Consider the following 15,159-nt stretch of genomic DNA (forward strand, 5'->3'; position numbering starts at 1 on the left):
AAACCAAGGTAGAGCTTACCCCTAAAGTATAAATAGTGATAGGATATTAAGGCAAGAGAATTAAGAGTAAAGGACAATACATAGGTGAATTGTTCAGTCACCAGGCAAATACTCTAAAAGAAAAGAAAATGTAGCCAGTGTGTGCAATAAACTAGGAGAACAAAAAGAGGATAAGGAAAGAGGGATTGTTGGTCATGAAGGGGAAATATAGGTTTAGATAGGACAGAATAAGTTAAGATAGAACAGATGGATATAATAGATGGCTGGTTATGAGCAGAGAAGAGAACTTCAGAGTTCACTATAATAGAAGTATGTAACAGTGAAACTGTTATATATCCCTGTGGGTGACTACAAGAGTGATTCAGAGTTTTTGAGGGGGAAATAGTAGGTATTTTAACGTCCCTAAAATATAAAAGCAAAAATTAGAGTAGAAAAGAAAATCTAAGCATATTTTAGTTGCATAAATGAGGGTTTTGATCTTATTTTTCAGATTTCCGTCATGCAGGGAATTGTGCTATATGCTATAAGGCCCCTTCCAATGCTAAAAGTCTATGATCCTAAATGCCGAAGAAAAGGAACTAGAAATCATAACTAACCATGAGATGAATATGGGTCATTTTTTAAAAGCAAATTTTGTGAGAGAAGAGCCACAAATCAAGGTTCTAATTTAAAAAAAAAAAAAAAAAAAGTTGGTATAACAGAACATAAGTAATATTTTGTTTGTATTTATCAATTTTGGTCACTATTTCAAAAGTGATGAGAAAAAAATAAAAGGGCTTTAGGAAACACTGAACAAGACAAACATTCAAAAAATGTTTGCAGAATGAATGGTTTTAAAAAGCGGTGCAAAATAGATCCATTTAAAGGAATTGAGTGTCTAGAATGAAGAAGAGAACTACAATGAAACTCACTGAAAACTTTTTACCAAGTGAAGCTGTTTTCCGCATCAGAAGAAAATTAAATATAAGCAAATGAGCTTGAAAAATGAAGGATAAGGAAAAATTTCACCAACAGAATGAGAGGATAATGAAACAGGCTATAGAACCATTTACCCCAAATGATTTAGACAGCAATCTGAATAAATGGGGCTGAATTGAAAAATCTTTAGAAGCTCCTTTCAGCTAAGATTTGTAAAATTAAAGCAAAATAAAAACTGACTATATTTGATTAGGATTCACTAGAAAGTTTCATGTTTTCCAAATTTACAAAACTACTGTGTAAATAATTTTCCTAATTTTATCACAGTGTACAAAAGATGCATGTAAACCTACAGGCAAATACCTTTTTAAAGAAAGAAAAAGGAGGAGACTCACTTTAGAGTATATTCAGGAAACTGAAGAAAAAAATTGTCAGTGACCTTTCCAGCCCAAGATCATACATTTGACCTACAGGCAAGTAATCTGGGCAGGAACTATGGAACAAGAATCACAGATCCAATACTCAGAATTCCAAGTTGGGCTAGTAGCACAAATGTCTATAGCTGATTAAGAAATCAATTCTTGGCCCAAGCCAACAACAAACAATTTATCAAAGGGGTACCTAGAACTCTGAGTCAGGTTAGCCCAGCAACAATAGTGGAATCAAACCCCTAGATTAGGGTAGCAGCTGGGGTTAAATGCATACAGAGACTCACCTCTGAGAACTCCAATTTATGGCATCTAGGGCAACCCCCTGCAGATCTGAGCCCCCAGACTAGACTAGCAGTCAAAGCCAGTAAGCACAGCTTCATGATTCTTTAGAACCAGTACTCCCAGAAAAGTGATGGTGATGGTGGTGGTGGTGGTGGTGGTGATGATACTGGGAATGTCAGAGAGATAAGGATCACAGCATCAAAAGAGCTCCCAGCTAGGCTAGAAATACCAATTCCATATTACTGGAAGAATGAAAATATATAAACTGAAAAGAAACTGTTATGAAGCTGAGGATGCCCAAGTCTCAAACTTAAAAGAGAATAACTACAAAGCACTTAGAAACAAAGCTTCAAAGAAAAACATAATCTATCCACAAAATCAATCCTGGAAGAAATGATGCATGAATTTTTAAAAATGAGTTTTGCATTGTACACGGTAACAGCAATACTGCATGATGATCAACTGTGCATAACAGCTATTCTTGGAAATATAATAATGCAAGATGATGAAAAATGCTATTCATCTCTAGAGAAAGAACTGATGGAGTATGAATGCAGATCAAAGTATACTATTTTTTACTTTCTATATATTTTTTTTAATTCCTTTGGGTCTATGTCTTCTTTCACAGCATGACTAATATGGTAATATATTTTGCATGATTGAAGATGTATAACCTATATAAAATTGCTTACTGTCTCAGGGAGGAAGGAGGCTAGAATGGTAGAAAAATGATTTGGAACTCAATTTTTTTTAATGAATGTTAAAAATTGTCTTTACATGTAAGTGGGAAAAATATTTTTAAATGAGTTTTTAAATGGTATTATAAATTAAATGAAAAAAATAGAAGATAGCAGTGAAAAAGAAATAAGGAGCTTGAAAGAAAATTACAGATTGGCACAAAAGCTTTATTCAACCAACAAACTCACTAAAAATCAGAATGAATTTGAGAGAAGTTAACAATTCAGTAAGACAATAAAAAGATTAAAATAAAATTGAAAGAGTGAAAGAAATAGAAAGACTCCCCTGGTTATCTCCTAAAAGAAATTTCAAAATAAAAACTGGTATGTTGAAGCCAAAATCCAAACTTTCAGGTAAAAGTAAACATATTGCAAGCAGCCAGAAATAATCCAGGAGTCATAGTCAGAATCACAAATGATTTGATGGCCACCATTACTTAGGAGCAGAAAGCTTGAAATGATATTACAGAAGGAAAAGAATACAGGTCTACAACCAAGAAAAACTTATTCAGCAAAATACATATAATCTTACAGGGGGAAAATTAGATTATTAATGAAATTAAAGACTTCTAAGTATCCCTGATCAGAGCTTATTAGAAGCTTTAAAATACAAAGTGAAACATTAAAAAGTAAATACAGGCAAGAAATCAGTCAAGATTTCATAAGGATGAAATTTTTGCATTCTAATGGGTGTGGGGGATTTAATACAAACATCCCAAGAACCATGTTATAATCTATAAGGTTCTTGAAGGGACCTTTCAAATAAGAGCTTGGAAGTGATTTTTGTTCTGCTCTGAGGATCTTTAAAAGTCAGAAGAAAGAAGGGGGAGGACACACTAGGGAATAAAAGAGAAATTGGGCAAGGGAAGAGAGTTATCCTATATACTGAGGGAGATACATATAGAACATACAAATAAAGTAGGAAAAATTTGTTATCGCTTGAACTTCACTTTAAATTGATGCAGAGTGAAGTGAGCAGAATCAGGGAAACAAGTTTTATGATCATAACATTGTAAAGATGAATGATTTTGATAGATTTAAGAACTCTGATCAACACAGTGATCAGCCAAAATTCCAGAGAAGCAATGATTTAAAGTGTTGCCCACCTCCTAACAGGTGATGCGCTAGATATGAGAAATGTTTTTGCCAATACAGCTAATGTGGGGCTGTTTTGCTTGGCTATGTGAACTTGTTACGAGAGTTTTGTTTTTTCCCTTTTTTCTTCAGAGAGACTTGAAAATGGTAGGAGAAAGAGTAGAAATTTGTTCATTAAAAAAAGTTAATGTTTTAAAAATAATTTTTGACGTGCCTATTCTGGTGCCTGGAGATACAAAACAAAAAGTACTCAGGGCTTGCCTTCAAGGAGCTTACTTTAGAAAAAAACAACATGAATACTGAAAAGTGATTATCAAAGTAATTTCTTTGGTGAAGGCATCAGCAAGATATCCTTCTTGCAGGAGGTGATAACTAAGTATTTTGAAAGAGATTGGAGAGTCTATGAAACAGTAGAATTTTTTAAAAGGGCGGGGAGAGAGTAGAGAAATGGGCTGTGTGAAGGGAGCAAGCTAATTTGGCTGAGGAGAGTAATATGTAATAAACCTGGAAAAGTAGGCTGAAAGCAGATTGTGAATGCTAGAGAAATTTGTATTTTCTCCTAAAGCAGAGATTCTCAAAATTTTTCATCTCAGGATCCTTTAATACTTTTAAAAATTGATGAGTCCCACATCCAAAGAATTTTTGTTTATGTGGTTTATAACTATATTTGCCATACTAAAAATAACATCTTAATATTTTTATTAAAAAGATTTTACTTCAAGGTCTCATTGTCCTAGAGCAGTGGTGTCAAACTGAAGAAGAAACACATCCCTGAGGTCACATTTTGACTTAGATAACCACAAATTGACATTATCTGTATTGTACTGATTTTTATTTATTTTGTTAAATAATTTCCAATTATATTTTAATCTGCTTCTGGCCACACTTGGAAGTTTTGTGCCTGACCTGTGAGCATTAAAAACCATTGCCCTAGAGGCAAGATAAGTTTCTAGAGCTACTTTGGGAAGGCAGGGTAACATGGCCATATCCATACTTTAGGAATATCGACCTAGGATATTACCATTTCAAGCTCCAAAAATTAAAGTCAAATACTCTAATTTAGCTTATATTATGTTTCAAATAACTTGCACTGAATATTGACGAATTCATTGTGTATTGTTATTTAGATAATAAGGTATACTTTTGCACTTCAAAGTATTTTGCCTATGCCTAGAGATGTTATTCTTTTCTTTTAGCCCATTTGTTACCAAAAACTTGATACAAGTCTTTGTCTATAGCAATGATTTTGTTTAGTTTAATTTTTCAGCTTTCTCTTATTATTATTTCTGGGTACATACACCTTCTGTATCTGTATCATGGACCAATTTGGTAATCTGATGAAGCCTATAGAGCTCTTCTCAGAATGCTTTTGGAAACTAAAGGAAATACTAAGTTTTAGTTTAATGAAAATAAAAACACATTTTTTTTCCTACCCAAGTTCATGGATTCTCTAAAATATACATACTTCTTCATGGAAACCCTTGCCTTAGAGTCTTTTTCATTATCTATCCCACTCAACATGGGCTCTTCTCCAGACTTCCCTATTTCTTTCCCATTATTTAGGTTTGAAATTACCCTTTGACTTCTTTTATCCCCAACATATCAAAAAAAAAAAAAAAAAAAAAAATCTCTCCTCAAATCTGTCCCTTATTCTCCACTCCTAAATTACTGTCTTTATGTAGGAATTGAACACCTGTTGCCTAGACCACCACAATCATTTCCTAATGGGTTTCTCTGCTTCCCAACTCTTAAATCTATACTGCCCAATGGAACCAGAAAAAATATCTTCACAATACTTTGATTATATTACTTGCCAGCTCAAGCCTTCAATGGTTTCCTAGTGCTATGGTAACATTTTCTAAACTGAGTTGTTCAGAAATCTAGTGCTAAATGTGATGAAAGTAAGGGTTCCCTGGGAATACTGAGGCTAGTAATATTATCCCCATCTAAAATGCAAAACATGAAAGTATGCATCATATAGCTCTGAATAGAAGCCATCTTCTTCCCCAATATTTAGTTCATATAAACACTTGAATATAGTCTGGAATTGTATTCTTATTATATAAGGAATAACAATGACAATAACAGAGAAAAAGAAATTATTTTAAAATGAATAAAATGTCTTTATTTGATTTTGAAAAAAAAAAAAAAAACCTTTCACAAATATATTTTGTATGGAAATTTTATGATACTTTTTCAGGACTATATGCCCATATAGACAGGTGGGAACTGCAAGTTCTGTAATATAGGGGTATTCTGGATATAGGAATTCCCTTTATTCTCTGGAACTTTTAGTAGATTACTGAATCCTAGGTTGTGGCTGAAGGAATACAGAGTTTATGAAGATGACCCAGAATAGCTAACCTAGTATATTAAAAACCAGATTTGAATTCAAAGCTCTCCTGATATCAAATCCAGCATTCTATCTACTACTGCAGGCTCCCTTTAGAAGCCTATGTATTTTTTAAGAGGAATTACCAATATTCAGACTGGTAGTTTATATCAAAACTATTTACAAAAGGCAATTTGTCTACTTATACTGTTTCTTCTATGTTGCTCAAAACGATTCCCCATTTCCTTTGTTCCTCAGGCTAATAGAACTGTCAGGTTCAAGATCCACATGTGTAGGTTCCAGCAATATAACTCAATTCCAAAGTATTCTGTGGCCAAATTAAGTCGAGAAATGTAGTCCTACACAATAAAATTTAATGTTGACCCTGGCATTCAATCCCTTTTATAATTCTATTATGCCTTTCTCTTCTATTACCCCTCTGCAAGAATCCTTTGTTCAAATTAAACTGATTTACTGTTTCCTGAACATACCATGTGCATTCATTCATCTGAAGCTTTGTATGGGTCTTACACTTCCTCACTAACTAGGCCTTATGTTAACACTTCATGGGTGCTGAGTAACATAATTGTTGAGGCCCAATATACTAGGAATCATTTTCTAATTCTGTCCTCAATATTTCAAAGATCCATATTTTAATCATTGTGGGTACTCTATTAATAAAGATCACAACTCCTCTTTAATTTAGTAGAGGGTCTTTCAAATTGCTGTGGCCACATGTAATCATTCTGCAGCCAACCGGACAATGGAAGTATTAGCTTATCAAGACTGTTCTTCAGCTAGTAAGTGTATTATCTATCCTTCAGAACCTTCCCAAGTTGGTGAGAGCTGTCAGAACTTGCACTCCAGTGGTACAGTCTTCAAGAACCTTGGGTCATTTCAATACCAGGAAGTGGCACACAGTAAAACTTGAATGAAGGTGACATTCCTTGTTCTATTTTCTCACCAAAATACTTATGTCAGAATTTCCTTCCTATATTTTTATTGTGTTCATGTGATTCTTTCTCAAAAGCTCCACCCCATCAAGACTCTGCCAGGCCTTGCAACTACTTTCCTTCAATTACTGTATTATGACATCAAACTAGACATTGTTCTCAATCCCTTTTTTCTGTACTATTCTAGAACTACAATTTGGTTCTAACACTTCAAACATCATTCTCAACCCTTTACCTATTTAAATGCTATAGACCTCTAGGATTCAGAATCTTTCTCCAGTTTGATCATATGTCTTTAGTCTCCCCCAAAATTCACTAAATTGAATACCTACTTCCTCCAAAACTTCAATCAAAAACTTTCTCTTTAATTATCAGAAATTAAGTCTATTAAATGACAAATTTACAATTAAAAAATTTTAAATAAATATTAAGCTCAATCAGTTTACGATCTATATAATATCTGCAAGTATAATCTATTCACTATGTGGATGCCATTTCAATACCAATTCCACATAGGCAAGAGTTAAAACATAAGCATATTATTAATCAATAAAGAATTTATTCGAATCTAAATATTACTAATCACTTTATATGGTCTGTCTACTTTAATGTTTTGTTACTTAATCAATAAGAATTAACACTCACATAGCACTGTAAGGTGACTCAACAAATATTGCTACTTGTCTGGGTACCCATTTCATTTATAAAATGGGTACTAAATGATCTCTAAGGCTTGAAATCTATGAGCTGATATAATTCTCCTCTAAACCTCACAAGCAACACTGGGAATTGAAATCATAAACCCCAGTTATACAAATGAAAAAACCGAGTCTCAGAAGGTGAGTTGGCCATAGTAACAAAATTCTTAAGAGCCAGAGGTAAGATTTAAATTCTCTCTGTTTCTCTCTAGTTCTCTCCTGTCTTCAAGTGCAACATTTTTTTCACTAGACCACACTAATTCTCAATAACATAAGCAGTTAATTCAAGTTCATCAATCTACCCCAAGGTATGGAAACTTGCCAGGAGTTACAGTTATGAACCCAACACTACAGGGATAAAAGAACTTCAAGTTCCAGGAGAAAATGGCTCCTGGATCCTTCAGATCGGAATTGGTGTTATAGCTCTGCTTCTGATAGTTTCTATACTAAGCATGGGGCCCAACCCAAATCAAATAGATCAAAGGACTATCTAATAACCAGACTATCACCCTCCTAGTAGCAAGGTTTTCTACCACTCAGCAGTTACACTGACCAATCTAGGCTGGGACTAGGAGAACTAAAGCCATTTTCTTCCACGTTGTACAGCAGCTAGTCAGAAAAATAGTCCTGGCCTCTCTCTAGCAAGCTTTTCTGATTTGGTATTGAAAGCTAGAGTACTGTGTACTGGCTCATAGAAATTCCTTTCCACCCAAGGTGTACAAATAATCAAGTGACTCATTTACAATAAAATTAATGTTCAGAGATAATATATGTAAAATCAGAAATCAATGTACCCAGAGACAAGTAAGAAAGCTTTAAATTTATTCTGTGATTATAACAGAGGATAAAGAATCTTAATCATTTAGAATGCAGGGCAATTGAAATACATTACTAGAAACTGTTACACCAGAAGACAGATGTTCTTGTGTTTCTGCTCCGAGAACTTCCTTCCAAGCATGAACTAAAGTCTGAAGATTCGAACGCTTTCTCAACTGCTTTTCTCCCAGAAACGAAGGGGAAATGGGCTGGGTAAAATTTTTTTATCTAAAGTGTATGGAAAAATAAAACCAAGCCTTATCAGATGAACAGATCAAAATCAAGACTTATTTGAGAAGGGACTAATTAAAATTAAGAACTATTTCTAAGAATGAATATGGTAGTTAATGTAAACACTTTTAAAAAATTGCTGCAATTTTCCTCCATTCTGGGAAGGAAGGAAGGAAAGAGAGGAGGAAGGAAGAGAGAAAGGGAAAGAGGAAGGGAGGGAGGGAGGAAGGGAAAGAGGAAGGGAGGGAGGGAGGAAGAGGAAGGAAGGAAGGAAGGAAGGAAGGAAGGAAGGAAGGAAGGAAAGACAAAAAAAGAAAAGCATTCAATGTACTAAGTCTATATTTTATAGCAATGGTCTATGCCAATGTTATGTTCTATGTCTATGCTAATATCAGGTATATTCTTAAATATCACTCAAACATAAATCTTCAGGGTCACCCTGTAGGTGATTTTTGAGGTAATAACAAAGGTGGCAAGGCACTTCACTGTCAACTACAAATAGCAGTTCCCTACTTAACATGGAAAGGTTAAGAGTCAGGCTACTGAACCAAACTAGAAGTTACCTACAAAGTAAAAGAGGCAAATACTTGAAAAGCCAAACACTTGAAACAAGCAAAATTGTCAATCAGCTAATACCAACTTACACTATTAACAGAAATAATGGCTCTTCCTAGCTAAAATTGAAAATATTCTGGGCAAACAACTTAGTAGCTACTTAATACCCAGGAAGAGTGTGACTTCACAATTATATTTGAGTAGATGTGTATGTAACATATATACATATATATATATATATGCACACCCACACTTTTATGTATAGGTATATAATCTAGACTTATGATTTCATTGGTATAGAAAATTTCTCTTAGGAAACTCCTTTACCAGTACAGCTCATTTCCAGTTCTACATCACAGCCTTAGACAATGTCTAAGGCATTAGAACTTAAGTGACTGGTCCAAGCTTACTGTACCAGTATTAGAAGCAGTAATTGACTTTGGGCATCCTATTTATAGATACATAAACAGTACACATGCAATACAGATGATAATTAAGATTAATAATAAATTATCAAAAAATAGATATGCTACCAGACTGAAAATTAATTAAAATAAAATGCTCATATGGTTTTGATGTTATATTTTAAAACAATCTCATATATTCTGATCAATACAATTAGAAGTTTTACTCTATACTGGACTCAGTAAGGACCTTTATGAATATCAATATTAACTACATCCTAATTCAAAATTGCCATAATTGGGGAGGGATCAACCTGTTCAGAACGACTATTACTGGGGAAGAATTAGTGGGGAGAAAAGGAGCATTCCCTCTAATCTATTCAAAACTATCAGAATTGGGAAAAAATAGTAGAAGGAAAAAAAGCATTTCTCCTAAACTGAAAATGACAACTGAAAGAACTATCTAGTAGACTAACATATGGGAGATGATCTGGTATATCAAAATAGACATGTCAGGCTATCAAGATGAACATGTCTGAATATAGAAATAGAGGATAAGGCATATAAACAATGCATTATAGGTATTAATCCTAAAATGACAAGAGTCACTTTCTTAATTTCTTTCCGACAGCAAAAAAAAAAAAAAAAAAAAAAAGTGCCGAGGACGCTTTCTTTAAGCAATAGAATAATAAAAAATGGGTGAGAAGGAAGCAAAAAGAACAATTCTGCTTGATCGGCATGAATCAGGGAGTTTGGCAATATGATGAATTTGGATTAAGCAGCTCTATTAAATTAGACCTGGGTGAAGAAGAGTTCAAAGTCTTCAGTGGGATTACTTTCCCTGAAATCCACACAGAAAAACACCTATATCAAAAAACAGCATTAATTGCAAAGGAGGCGGAGGCAGCTGAGTTCCCAGCACACGCAGGACCACGTTTGTCTAAGCCCGCGCGTGGGGGTTACCTCTGCGGAGAGCCCAGCCCCTTCCTTCGGGGATTCCCAGAAGAAAAGGCTCCGTCTCCGCCCCTCTGCCGCGGCCAGGCTCCGCGGCGGCTCCCGGACCGCGAGCTTCCCCCGCAGCCGCCCGCCTGCCACTCTCCCCGCGCCCGCCTCGGGATGACAGCGCCCTCCGCGCCGCTTCCAGCTCTCCGGGACTCTGTGCTCCCCACGCCCCGGCGAAGCCCCGCCGGGTGCCCCTCGCTCCGACTGCTCCGATCCGCGCCGGCCTCCGCTGCCCCAGCCGGGCTTCCCCGGCCCCCTCCCCCGCGGGGATTCCCTAGCGCCCGCGCAGCCTCCCCGGGATCCCCGCTCCCGGATCCCCCCGCCCCTCACCTCCGATGCCCCGGTCCCTCCCGTAACTCTGGGGTAGCGGGCTGGCCGAGCGCCATTCCCTAAGGAGACCAGACGCTCGGCTCCTCCGGGAGGGAACAAGCTTTCTGAAAGCTCACCTTCTCTTCCAAGCCGCCCGGGGGCCCCAGACACCAGCGGGGACTGTTCTTCCGGCTCCGGACGGAAAGGGTCGCCGCGTGGGACAGGAAGTCCCGCCTGCTCCTTCTCGGTCCGATTCCCAGACGTCACGCTACGTCACCTCGTAGGAATCCTTTGGGAGCCCCGAAGAGCTCTCTCCCGCCAGGGAGGGCGAAGGTGGGAAAGGGGCGTGGCCAGGGTGCGGCGCGAACCCGAGAAAGAACAGGAGGGGGCGGAGTCAGGTCTCGGAGGGGAAAGTAACAAACAATGAGACTCTCTCTTCCCTTCCCCGCCCTCAGCCTCAGCCTTCCAGGGTTTGGAGGGTTCTGAGAACGTTATGAACCTCCCCGCAGTGTGCGTTCCCGTGGCTGCCGGACTCCGAAGCTCTCCCGTTCTCCTTGCCCTGTTACTTATGTCAGATAGAGATAATAGGATATCAAATGTGGGTAATAAATAAATGTGCTATATACATTACATACCATCCTTTATAGATGACATCATAGATGATGGGTTATAGTACTAATACCAAAGTGATTGTTGATTGTTATTATTTCTTTATACCCAAGCCCAAGTCCTCCATCCTTTGCTCTCAAAACCGACTTCGGGGACAAAACAAAGCATCCGATATCTTCAAATACCTGAAGGCGGTTCGTTCCTCCCCAGAAATATATATTTCATATACACACATACACACAACGCATCTATTCTCTATAATTTATACTATATATAGTATACTATATATAGTAGTATAGTAGTATATACTATATATAGTATGGATTATACATATATATATATATATATATATATATCTCAAATATAGAAATGGGGCGGGCAGGATGGATTACCATTTTCAAGGCTTTAAAAGATTATTGTGGGACAGCTAGATAGAGCACCAGCCCCCAGCCGTGGAACACTTCACACCTCCTAGCCGAGTGACCCTGGGCAAGTCACTTAAGTGACCCCAATTGCTTCCGCAAAAACAACAACAAAAAATGAAGAGTATTGCTTCAGAGCGATACTAGACTTACCTTGCTTTACCCAGAGGTTAAAGTTGGGAGCAATTGGTGGAAGACTCAGGCTTAATATGTAGAAGTGATAATACGGATATAAATATTTTCCCTATCATTTATGTATCACCTATATTTGGTATAATCTGTATTGGATTAAATATAATATGCCACGTTATAATATTGCATGTCATGTAAATAACATTATTTAACTATATTTTACATGTTATGCTTCGTAGTAATAAAAGGCTTGTTAATGATATGCTATAATTGTATTATAAAATGCTATAATTTTTATTCTAAAATAATGTTATATATTATATATTGTGTTATATAATACAGTATATATTTAATCTAGATTTAATCTAATCTATGTAAATATATAGATATGTAATGTAAGTTAAGTGATATATAGATATATATCTCAAATATAGATATATAATGTAATATAGATATATAATGTAAGTTAAGTGATTTATAGATATATAGATATGTATATCTCAAATATAGATATATAATGTAAGTTAAGTGATATATAGATATATATCTCAAATATAGATCTATAGATATATAATGTAAGTTAAGTGATATATAGATATATATCTCAAATATAGATCTATAGATATATAATGTAAGTTAAGTGATATATAGATATATATCTCAAATATAGATATATAATGTAAGTTAAGTGATATATAGATATATATCTCAAATATAGATATATAATGTAATATAGATATATAATGTAAGTTAAGTGATTTATAGATATATAGATATGTATATCTCAAATATAGATATATAATGTAAGTTAAGTGATATATAGATATATATCTCAAATATAGATCTATAGATATATAATGTAAGTTAAGTGATATATAGATATATATCTCAAATATAGATCTATAGATATATAGATATATAATGTAAGTTAAGTGATTATAGATATTCTCAAATATAGATATATAATGTAAGTTAAGTGATATATAGATATATATCTCAAATATAGATCTATAGATATATAATGTAAGTTAAGTGATATATAGATATATATCTCAAATATAGATCTATAGATATATAATGTAAGTTAAGTGATATATAGATATATCTCTCAAATATAGATATATACATATATAGTGTAATATAGATATATAATGTAAGTTAAGTGATATATAGATATGTATCTCAAATATAGATATATAGATATATAATGTAAGTTAAGTGATATATAGATATATATCTCAAATATAGATATATAGATATATAATGTAAGTTGTGATATATAGATATATAATGTAAGTTAAGTGATATATAGATATGCATCTCAAATATAGATATATAATGTAAGTTAAGTGATATATAGATATATATCTCAAATATAGATATATAGATATATAATGTAAGTTAAGTGATATATAGATATATATCTCAAATATAGATATATAAATATATAATGTAAGTTGTGATATATAGATATATAATGTAAGTTAAGTGATATATGTTTTACTCAATATGTCATTTACATCAAATATAAATGATAGGTAAATGATATAGATAGTATTCTTATCACAGTAATTATTTATTATCATTTTTTTCATATTTCAAGCCAGAACCTTTCACTAAGTGCTCCCAGCTCTAGCCTCTGGGGCAAAACAAAATAGGTCTAGTAGCTCTCTGAAGTGACTGCCCTTCAACTTCTTGAAGATGGTTATCATACCTGCTCATCATCTGTCCTCAGTTGTCTTTCCTCCATCAGCCTCAGTTCCTTCAAGCATTCTCATATGATCTCAAGTGAAGGCCCTTTATTATCCAGGTTGTCCTCCTTGAGATGTTTTCTAAATTATCAGCCTTTCCCAAGTGAGGTATGTCCCAACTTACAAGGACACTTGTGATGTATTAGAAAACATTGGGAAGAGAAGGAAAATAAAAATAGATTTCTGAATAATTTGAAATATAGAGAAATAGAGGTGCTGCAAATGTGGAATGTCGCATGCTCTTTTGGTCAGGCAGCTGGCTTTTGTTAAGTACTTACCATGTGCCAGACCTTGTATTAAGTGCTGGGGATACAAATAAAGGTAAGAGACAATCCCTTGCTTTCAAGGAGCTAACAGTCTAATGAGGGAGATAATATACAAAGTACAAACATGATATATACAGAATAAATTGTGCATAATTTCATAGGGAAGGCATTAACATTAAGGATTCTTGCAGAAGATGGGATTTTAGCTGAGATTCCCAGGAAGCTAGAGAAGTTAGGAGGCAGAGATGAGGAGGGAGGGAGTTCTAAGAATGGGAGATAGAAAGTGAAAAGGAGCTGTACATCAGGCTTAATTTTCTCTCCTTTGCCTCTCATACTCTACAGGCCTCTTTTCCCAGGATATCATTCCCCTCCCTAATTTCAACCCCAGCCTCTGCTTTGTTTTTCCCAATCTTTCCAGGTGAATTTCCCTCCTGTCTTTCTCTCCTTCTTTTGGATCCCCATCACTATATTATTAGTCACCTTATTATTAATTTAATGTTATCGTTTGTTATCAATTATTAGTATTATTGATTTTATTTAAAGGGAAGATAGATGACTCAAAGGAAGAGCATTGGGCTTGGAATCAATAAACTAAGAATTCCAAGAAGGGAAGGGAAAAATATTCTGATAGTCTGTGCAAAGTCACTGAGGCAAGAGATGGAAAAGCTAATGTCTCTTTGCAAATAGTCACCTTAGTAAGTTATGTACCTATTCTTATGATGCTGTCATAACTCAAAAAGGAAATGCTTTCAGAGCCTTGCAACACATTCTTTTAAATATCCTAATTGATGTAAGTCCTATTTTTCATTATTTAAAGATCCAAATTTGGACAGCAGCTAAAAGTCATTTATGGCCACCTGATAAATATGGTGATTGGGCACTACATGGCATTCTATCCTATACCAAAAGGTGAATGAAACTACTTTCCTTATTTTGCAAACTGGCTCTCAAAGTTATTTCAAATAAGCATTTCCAAAAAAAATTTTTTTTAAATGAAAGAACCATTCTATCTATCCTTCAAAGTATTGTTGTAAGGATCCACTAAAAAAAAACATTCATTCAATAAGCATGTTAAAAGCCTACTAGGTGCAAGGGTATTGTGCTTGATGTTAGCAATAAAAAATGAAATACAGTGTCTCCCTCCAAGGAACTGGGGTTGGAGGGTTAGGGTGGAAATGAGAGTGAGAAGGGGATGGATATAAGAGACCTTGAGGAA

At 35.1% G+C, this 15,159-nt stretch overlaps 1 protein-coding gene across 1 annotated transcript in view; it reads right to left on the bottom strand.

Moving 5' to 3' along the window:
- The window catches only part of DISP1 (dispatched RND transporter family member 1), a 253,315-nt gene extending 242,230 nt beyond the window's left edge, over positions 1–11,085 (bottom strand). The window contains exon 1 of the mRNA XM_023502005.2: positions 10,901–11,085. The gene's annotated coding sequence lies outside the window, so the exon portion shown is untranslated. The remainder of the gene's footprint in view (positions 1–10,900) is intronic.
- Positions 11,086–15,159: the final 4,074 nt, after the last annotated feature.

This window comes from Sarcophilus harrisii, chromosome 4, assembly GCF_902635505.1.
Source record: "Sarcophilus harrisii chromosome 4, mSarHar1.11, whole genome shotgun sequence".
NCBI classification, from domain to species: domain Eukaryota; kingdom Metazoa; phylum Chordata; class Mammalia; order Dasyuromorphia; family Dasyuridae; genus Sarcophilus; species Sarcophilus harrisii.